Genomic DNA, 9936 nt, shown 5'->3' on the forward strand with positions numbered 1-9936 from the left:
GCGCCCGATGGCGTTTGCCTCGACGCGTTGCAAGGCGTCGACGACGCCTGCGCAGCGAGCCGCCTCGCCGATCTGCTCGGCGAGACTCGCATCTCCGACGAGCCTGCGTCCGACGCGGGCACCGACTACCCCGAGAGCCGCCTCGTCAGCCTCCTCGACCAACTTCACGTCTCCAGCGAGCCTGCTGTGGACATGGAGTCTGTCGGCTCCACCGACCCGATGCTCATCGGCTCCGACACCGCGTCGCTCGACGCCTACCCCTCCGATGTGGTGGTCTTTGACGACCCCCTCCCTCGAGCTGACAGCGGCAGCAGCGCTGTCACCGAAGTGCTGGTCATCAGCCACGTCTCCAACTCGGGCGAGAACGCCCGCGACGCTCAGCAAGCGGCGATGCACGACCTCTCCGTCCCCATCCCGGCCGATGCCGACGCCGAGACCCTGGAGGCACGCCGCCTTGCCCTCATCGTGGAGGGCAAGAAGATAGCCTCGATGAGACGCCTCACCGAGGCCCACCAGCGCGAAGTCGACCGCGCCGCCTTCGGCACGCCGCCGCCTAGCGGCCCGAGCCGAGCCGGCTTCGTCCAGAAGCGCGGCGCAGCCGTTGCCAGCATGCTGGGCACAGATCGCCCCGTCTACGCCACCCCGCTCGAGAATCTGCGAGCCGCTCAGGCGGCTGCGGAGGAGCTCAATTGGCTGGGAGCCGATGAGCTCCCCTACATGACAAGACGGATCCAGCAGCTGATCGATGCGGCTGCAGAGCGGCACGAAGCCGGCGCCCGCGCTGATAGCCATCCTCCGCACCGGGAACACGCCGCGACGTCCCGCACACCGACTGCGAGCGGCGCGCGCCAGAAGAAAGACAAGGAGCCGGCTGCCAGCCCCAGCCGGACTCGCATCACCATCGAGCGCGACGCGGATGGCCGCCCTCGAGCGGTAGAGCACCAAGGGAATCTGCCTCCCCCCCGCCTCGAAGAGAAAGACGCCTTACTCCGCCGCCGGTCACGCATCCGACTCTTGGTGACCGACTCGGCCGCCGAGAAGGAGTCGGCGAGAACGACGCCCGCCATAGGATCGACCGCCTAGCTTGGTCCTTGGCGTTAGAAGAAGAAGACGATGTCGGTCCGCCATGCTTTGGCCCCCGCATCCGCGACAAGCCCTTTCCCAAGGGGTTCTCGCTCCCTAGAGACACGCCCAAGTACAACGGCTCGGTGAAGCCGGAAGATTGGCTCATCGACTACTCCACGGCCGTCAGCATAGCCAACGGCAACCGGCGCGTCACCGTAAAGTACGTCCCCCTCATGCTGCAAGGCACGACACGCACATGGCTCAACAGCCTCAAGCCCTACAGCATCAACAGCTGGCTAGACTTCACCGAAGTCTTCGTCCGCAACTTCACCAGCACCTACAAGCGGCCTCCCAAGCCTCGCCAGCTCTCCCTCTGTGTCCAAGGGCCCAACGAGTCGACTCGCGACTACCTCACGCGATGGGCCGAGCTCCGCAACTCTTGCGAAGGGGTGCATGAGGTCCAAGCCATCGAGTACTTCACCGCCGGGTGCCGAGAGGGCACCCTCCTCAAGCACCGACTCCTCTGCGACGAGCCGGCTACCCTCGACGAGTTGCTGATCATCGTCGACAAGTATGCCACCGCTGACTCCTCGATGAAGACCGAGCTCCGAGTGGATGCCTCGGGGAAAGTGATCGCTCCGGCTCCCAAGACGCCGGCTGGCGACGCAAACCGGCGCCCCTACCAGAACGACCACAAGCGCAAAGGCCCTATGCCGACTTCCTCTAGCCGGCAGGTGGCCACGGTTGAAGACGAACAGCCCGAAGAGCGGCCCGCTCCCAAGAAGAAGGGTGGCCGGCCGCCTTGGCAGCCGGCCTTCTCCTACGAGCAGGCTCTTGATGCCCCCTGCAAGTTTCATAGCGGCACGAAGCCGTCCAACCACACAACCCGGAAGTGCCATTGGCTCACCCGCATCACCAAGGGCGAGGGAATGCAGCCGCCTCCTCCTCCTCCCGGCCCGCCGCCTCCAGCCCCTCAGCAGCCGGCGGCTCGGCCGGCAGTCGGCGCCGTCCAAGACGAGTTCCCCGAAGCGCACGACGCCTACGTCGTCTTCACAAGTCAAGCTGATGACAAGCACAGCCGACGCCGGCAGCACCAAGAAGTGAACGCAGTCGCCTCTAGCCCCGCCGAATTCATGCACTGGTCGGAAAAGCCCATCAGCTGGAGCCAGGCCGACCACCCAGAGGTGATGCCTTCGCCTGGCTCCTATGCTATGGTCTTGGACGTCACCCTTGCGACGGAGAGGCGAGCTGCCAGATTTTCCCGCGTCCTGATAGACGGCGGAAGCAGTATCAACATACTGTACCGTGATACCATGGACAAGCTGAACATCAAAGCGAAGCAGCTCATGCCGAGCCGCACTGTCTTCCATGGTATCGTACCCGGCCTATCTTGCTCTCCAATCGGCAAGATCAAAATGGATGTTCTCTTCGGAGACAAAGATCATTTTCGCCGGGAAGCAATATGGTTCGAGGTAGTGGATTTGGAGAGCCCCTATCATGCACTGCTTGGCCGACCTGCTTTGGCCAAGTTCATGGCTGTGCCCCACTACGCCTACCTGAAGATGAAGATGCCGAGCTCGAAGGGGATCATCACGGTAGCCGGCGACTACAAGAAGTCCATCGAGTGTGCCATGGCCAGCAGCCGGCTGGCCGAGTCCCTCGTGGTGGCAGAAGAGAAGAAGATGTTGGAGCGGGTTGTGGCCATGGCCGGCAAGCAGCCGGCCTTGTCCCCCAACCCCAAGGACTGTGACGCGCAGGGCTCCTTCCAGCCTGCGAAAGAGACGAAGAAGATACCTCTAGACCCGGAGCACCCGGAGAGGTTCGCCGTGATTGGGGCGAACCTGGACAGTAAATAGGAAGGCGAGCTCGTCGACTTCCTCCGTGAGAATCGAGACATCTTTGCATGGTCCCCAAAGGACATGCCGGGCGTCCCGAAGGATTTCGCCGAGCACAAACTACACGTCCGAGATGATGCGAAGCCGGTCAAGCAACCCCTCCGCCGACTGTCAGAAGAGAAGCGAAGAATTGTGGGAGAAGAAATAGCCCGGCTCCTTGCCGCCGGCTTCATCATGGAAGTGTTCTTTCCAGAATGGCTTGCCAATCCAGTTCTGGTTCTGAAGAAGAATAACAAGTGGCGTATGTGTATAGACTACACGAGTTTGAACAAGGCCTGCCCAAAGGATCCGTTTGCCTTGCCACGGATCGACCAAGTGATAGACTCTACAGCCGGATGCGAGCTGTTAAGCTTTTTGGATGCATACTCAGGGTATCATCAGATCAAGTTGGACCCGGCTGCCTTCATCACACCCTTTGGAGCTTTCTGCTACCTGACGATGACATTCGGCTTGAGAAATGCCGGTGCCACCTTTCAGCGTTGCATGCAGAAATGTCTCTTGAAACAACTCGGCAGAAATGCCCACGTCTACGTAGACGATATTGTGGTGAAGACAGAGAAGCGCGGTACCTTGCTGGAAGACTTGAAGGAAACCTTCGCCAACCTGCGCCGATTCCAGATCAAGCTCAACCCCGAGAAGTGCGTGTTTGGAGTGCCGGCCGGCTAGCTGCTAGGCTTCCTGGTCTCCGAACGCGGCATTGAGTGCAACCCTGTCAAGATCAAAGCCATTGAGAGGATGGAGATTCCCACCAAGCTGCGAGATGTGCAGAAGTTCACCGGCTGCTTAGCCTCCCTGAACCGTTTTATCAGCCGACTAGGAGAGAAGGCCCTCCCTCTGTACCGACTCATGAAGAAGTCCACTCACTTTGAGTGGAATGATCAAGCCGACCAAGCCTTCCATGAGTTGAAGAAAATGTTGACCACTCCGCCTGTCCTGGCTGCGCCGACTGAGAAGGAGCCCATGCTCCTCTACATCGCCGCGACAAGCCGAGTCGTCAGCACTGTTGTTGTGGTCCAGCGCCCGGAGGAAGGCCGAGCCCAGCTAGTCCAGAGGCCGGTCTACTATCTCAGCGAAGTACTGTCTAGCTCAAAGCAAAACTACCCGCACTACCAGAAGATGTGCTATGGGGTGTACTTCGCTGCCAAGAAATTGAAGCCCTACTTCCAAGAGCACCCCATCACGGTCGTGTGCACTGCCCCGCTCGCCGAGATCATAGGCAGCCGGGATGCATCTGGCCGGGTGGCTAAATGGGCCATTGCCTTGGCGCCCTACACGATCTTCTATCAACCCCGCACCGCCATCAAGTCGCAAGCATTGGCCGACTTCCTTGTCGACTGGGCCGAGACCCAGTACTTACCGCCGGCTCCCGACTCTACCCATTGGCGGATGCACTTTGACGGGTCCAAGATGCGCACCGGCTTGGGAGCCGGCATCGTCCTCACCTCTCCCAAAGGCGACAAGCTGAAGTACACGCTGCAGATCCACTTCGCCGCCTCCAACAACGTGGCCGAGTACGAGGCGCTCGTACATGGGCTCCGGCTAGCCAAAGAACTTGGCATACGCCGGATCCTGTGCTACGGCGACTCAGACTTGGTGGTCCAGCAATCATCCGGCGATTGGGACGCCAAGGACGCGAACATGGCGAGCTATCGTTTCCTCGTCCAACAGATAAGCGGATACTTCGAAGGGTGCGAGTTCCTTCACGTGCCAAGGGCCGACAACGACCAAGCAGATTCCCTAGCACGAATCGGCTCCACCCGACAAGCCATACCGACTGGCGTCTCCCTCCAGCGCCTCCTCAAGCCGTCCATCAAGCCGTCTCCAGAGTCGGATTCCATCTTTGTGCCACCTACGCCAGAAACAGCCGGATCCGGCTCAAGATATCCCGCAGGCGGCACGGGACTTCGACGACTGGCCCGGGGACTGCTGTAGTCGCACCCGACCCGGGGACTTCAGAACCCGGCTCGGGGACTGCAGCAGTCGGCCCGGGGACTGCAACGACACAAGAAGCGGCGGCCGACTCCAATGCAACACCCAACCCACCCACCCGAGTCATGGTGGCCACATTAACAGCAGAAGAAGTCACAGCTCCCTCATGGGCCCAGCCCATCCTCAAGTTCCTAGTCAGCAGAGAGCTGCCGACTGATGAGATCGCAGCAAGACTAGTGCAACGACGAGCTGCAGCATACACAATAATCAACAGGGAGCTTGTGAAGCGCAGCGTCACTGGAGTCTTCCAGCGTTGCGTCGAGCCAGAAAAAGGAGTGGCAATCCTCAAAGACATCCACCAAGGCGAATGCGGCCATCACGCCGCCTCAAGATCCCTCGTGGCCAAGGCTTTCCGCCATGGTTTCTTCTGGCCGACTGCCTTGGAGGATGCTAAAGAAATAGTCAAGAGCTGCAGAGGATGTCAAGTCTTCAGTTCCAAGCAACACCTGCCGGCTTCTGCCCTCAAGACCATTCCCCTAACCTGGCCTTTTGCCGTCTGGGGACTGGACATGGTGGGCCCTTTCAAGACAGCCCGCGGTGGCTTGATACATCTACTCGTTGCTGTGGACAAGTTCACAAAGTGGATTGAAGCCAAGCCAATTAAGAAGCTGAACGGGCCGACTGCCGTGACATTCATCACCGACATCACTACTCGGTACGGCGTGCCGCACAGCATCATCACCGACAACGGCACGAACTTCGCCAAAGGAGCACTGGCACGTTTCTGCGCGACGCAGGGCATCCGACTGGACTTAGCGTCCGTTGCCCACCCGCAGTCAAACGGCCAGGTCGAGCGAGCAAACGGACTCATCCTCTCCGGCATCAAGCCTCGCCTCGTTGTACCACTGGAGCGATCGGCCGGCTGCTGGCTCGAAGAGCTGCCGGCTGTCCTCTGGAGTCTGCGCACTACACCCAACAAGTCAACCGGCTTCACTCCATTCTTCCTTGTATACGGTGCCGAGGCTGTCATCCCAACAGACATCGAGTTCGACTCGCCTCGGGTCACCATGTACACGGAGGAGGAAGCCAAAGAAGCAAGAGAAGACGGCGTCGACCTACTGGAAGAAGGCCGACTGTTAGCCCTCAGTCGGTCTGCCATCTACCAGCAAGGGCTGCGCCACTACTACAACCGCAAGGTCAAGCCAAGATCCTTCCAAGAGGGCGACCTTGTGCTCCGGCTGATCCAGCGAACAGCCGGCCAGCACAAGCTCTCGGCCTCTTGGGAAGGCCCCTTCGTCGTCAGCAAAGCACTCGGCAACGACTCCTACTACTTGATCGACGCGCAAAAACCAAGAGCACGCAAGAGAGACGACTCCGGCAAGGAGTCGGAGCGACCATGGAACGCAAACCTCCTAAGACGATTTTACAGCTGAAAAGCAGTATGTATCACGCTCCCTTTTTGTATTAAGTACAAACCAACAGGCCCCCCGAACAGTACTCGGGGACTGCCTTTTACTTATCTATGAATGACGAGCGTCATATCCTTGAATGCATTATTACATTTTGAATTCTTGTCCGGCACCGGGTTCGACTAGTCGGCCCGGGGACTGGCCGCCTTGAGCTATATTGAAAGTTCTTCCTGAAGTCAGAAAAGTAGTGCGCCGGCTCCCGAGTCCCCTCTTGTTGCAAGTCGCAGCTCAAAGAACTGACTGCCCGACTAGCAAGAGGCAAGACAGAAAGGACGCCCACACGAAAAACGGCTAAGGAACAACGAACCTATATAGCAAAGAGACGGCCTCAAAACATGCCCGCTGGCTGCCAGAACAGCCGGCTGGCCGGCTTCCTAAAAAACTTAGCTTCAGTCCAGCAGAGCTAAAGTATTTCCCCCTCCCCAATCGGCCAGGCACCCCCCCGGCTACAGATTGCAGAGCAACTGTTTGACTGGGGAGGCGGCAACCAAGGGAGGGCGGCAAAGAAAAAAGCAGAAGGACAAAAAAGCGAAAGTACAAGGAAAGACCGATTGCATAATTTATATACATAAAGCCGCCCAGAGGCCGGCAACAGACTTAAGTTTGAATACACCCAGTGGGTGGAATTGTGCAGACTTAACCAAGCATTGTTCAAAAGTAACAAGACAGGGAAACAAAAGAAAGAAGACTAAGGCGCGACTTGGAGGCCGGGCTGATCGGTGAAGGCAGCGCGCCGGCTAAAGGAGTGGCCGCCTAGCTGGCCTCGGCTTGACCACCTCCAGCGGCAGGAGGCGTGGAGGCGCGCGGCGTAGTACTGGAGGAGCGGTCAAGCTGAGGCTGGTCGGCCGCTCCACCAGCCGGCTCGTCGTCTTCACCCTCTTCCTCCTCCTCTTCGCCCTCGTCGCTGGAGTCGATCTCCTCCGCCGAGTCCTCGCCGTACGCCGGGTCCAGTCTGAACCAATCTTCCGGCTGGGCGACTCCATTGTCGTCCACCTCGGGGGCGAAGACGTTGGTGTCGGTGTAGTCGGCGATCGCTGAAGCTCGCCGAATGATGGCCGGCCGCGCTGACTCCAGCTCCGTGTCGGCTTGCTGCCGCCAGGTCGCCAACTGGTCCAGGTTCAGGCCGGGATACCAGGCCTTGACGAACTCCAGCGCCCGCCTGGCGCCGGAGCGAGCCGCTGACGCCTTCCAAGCCTCGAAGCGGCCCACCGCCACCTCCAGCCAGTCGGCGGTCCGACTGGGGGTGCGAGGGACCACCTGGCCGGGCCAGAGGGCGGCCAAGACCTGTGATCCCGCGCGCTGAAGCCGGCGGAGAAGCCGGTGAGCCGGCTGGATGCGAGCCTGGATCGCTAGGAGCTGTTCCTCCAGCGAGCGGCCGGCGGTTGGCGAGATCTCGAAGCCGGCTTGCCTCTTCGCCTGGCGATGGGCCTCGATGGCCTGGTTGGCAGCGGTGGAATAGCCGGGGAAGTACTCTGCGCGAAGAAGAAAAGGAAAGAAAAACACCAAGATCAGAAAAACAAGCCAAAGTGGCAGACGGCAGGAAAGGACGAGGGGATAGACGGCTTACCGTCAACCAGATCCTCGATCTGGCCGTAGCCGGAGACCAGAGTCTGCTTGACGTCCGCCCAGCCGGCCGCCTCAGTCTCGAACTCGGCCTGGAGAGCGGCTTCGCGGTCTTGCGCCGCCTTCAGCGCCGTCTTATGGCTTTCCTCCTGGTCGGCTAGCTTCTTGACCAGGCGGTCGCGTTCCTGCACCAAGGCGGCAAGCTCCGCATCCTTGGCGCGAAGAGCAGTCTGGGACTCCCCCAGCTGTGCCCTCAGACTGGCGTTGGCCGCTGCGGAGATAGAAGAAGAAGAAGAACAATGAGGAATCATCAAGGAAGATCCGAGCCGACTGCTCAGCAGTCGGCCCGAATCTCGGGGACTACACCCAGTGGGTGCGCTGACGCGCCCCCACATGAGATAAAAATCAAGTCACATACCTCGGCTTTCAGTGAGATCGGCGGTCTTCTGAGTCAGCTCCCGAGCCTGGGAGTTGAAGGCGGCCGCTCGGAGGTTGTGGTAGTCCTGCAAGGCAGACAGAATACCAAAGTGAGAACAAAAGCAACAAAATCTCCAGGAAGTTCCAAGCCGCCTGCTCAGCAGCCGACTCAGAACTCGGGGACTACACCCAGTGGGTGCGCTGACGCGCCCCCACAGGAGAAGTCAAGATCAAGAAAAAAGCAAAGTCAGGAAGAAACAAGACGGGAGCACTAACCCGGATGGCCGCCCGAGTCGCGAGGAACTCGTCGGTGAACTGCCTTAGCGCCGCGACTTGGCTTTGGAGCCGGGTCCGGACGTCTTGTGCAGCCACATTCACCACGGCCGTCCCTCCGCCAGGTGTCCACCCTGAGGTAGCGCTGGCCGCCTCCACGTCTTGGGCCGACGAGCTGGAGCCCACGGCCGGCTGCGGCTCCGACGCCGCCTTCTGCGGCTCCGCCGCGGCCTTCCCCGCACGCTGGCTTGGCGGAATCCTGACCGCCACCTCGACCCTCGCGGCCGGCTCGCCCTCCGCCGACTGCGCAGGCGGCGGTTCAGGCCGGCCACCTTGGCCCGCCCCAGTCGGCGGGGTCGGCTCCGGAGCCTTCTCCAAGATGACGACGTCGTCGCCGCTTCCTCCCAGCCCCGGCTGGGAGCCGCTGCCTCCCCCTGGCGAGGGATCCACGCCCCCGGGCGCCACGGTGCGCAGGGGGGTGACCATCAAAGCCTCCCCTGCCGCCGCTTCGGCCTCGGCCTCCGCCTGGGCCTTAGCCGCCTCCTCCTCCCGAGCTGCCTGGGCGGCGGCTGCCCGCCGTGCCTCCGCCTCCCGCGCTTCCTGCTCCTCCCGCGCGTTCCTTTCCGTCGCCTCCAGGAGGGTGGCGCGGGGATCTACGCGGCGGGTGGTGCTCCCAGAGCCCCCTGACGACTCGACGACGGAGCCGGTGGCCGCCCGCTCAAGTGACAGTGGAGCTCTGATCATTGAAGAAAAAACGAAGATTCAAGAACCACCGAAGGAAAGAAAGAAGGGCAGTACGTAGAAAGAGAAAGCTTACGCCGACACAGTCTGCGGCTGCTTCACCACTTTGCGGAAGCGAGCCGCCTTCGCGGCCGCCTCTTCCCGCCTGGTGGCCGCCGCCCCACCCTGGGCTTCTTCGTCCGGCTCCCGAACATGCCCTGAGTAGCGCGACGTTTCTGGCCTCTACCCCGAGCAGGCTGCGTGCCGGAGGAGCCCGCGCCGCGTCCGGCTGCCGACTGGCGATGCGGGACGGCTTCGGCTTCGTCCTCGTCCGGCCAGTCGTCGAAGGTCGCGGTGAACCCAGAGCCGCCTGCTTCGTCGCCGGCTTGGCCGCCGGCCGGCTCGGCGGCATCCTCCATATGGACAGCCCCCAGGTCGGGGTCATCCTGGTCGTGTTCGATCCGGTCGGGGACGAAGCGGCGCTCCACGTCTGCCCCGCCGGTCGGCCGGAGCAGAGGACTCTGTCGAAAAGAGCAAGCCGACAGAGTTAATGTCGGCCCAGAGGAACTCGGCGACAGAGCTGAGAGAGAGAGAGAGAGAAAAAG

Source organism: Triticum aestivum, chromosome 7D (genome assembly GCF_018294505.1).
Source record: "Triticum aestivum cultivar Chinese Spring chromosome 7D, IWGSC CS RefSeq v2.1, whole genome shotgun sequence".
Lineage (NCBI taxonomy): Eukaryota > Viridiplantae > Streptophyta > Magnoliopsida > Poales > Poaceae > Triticum > Triticum aestivum.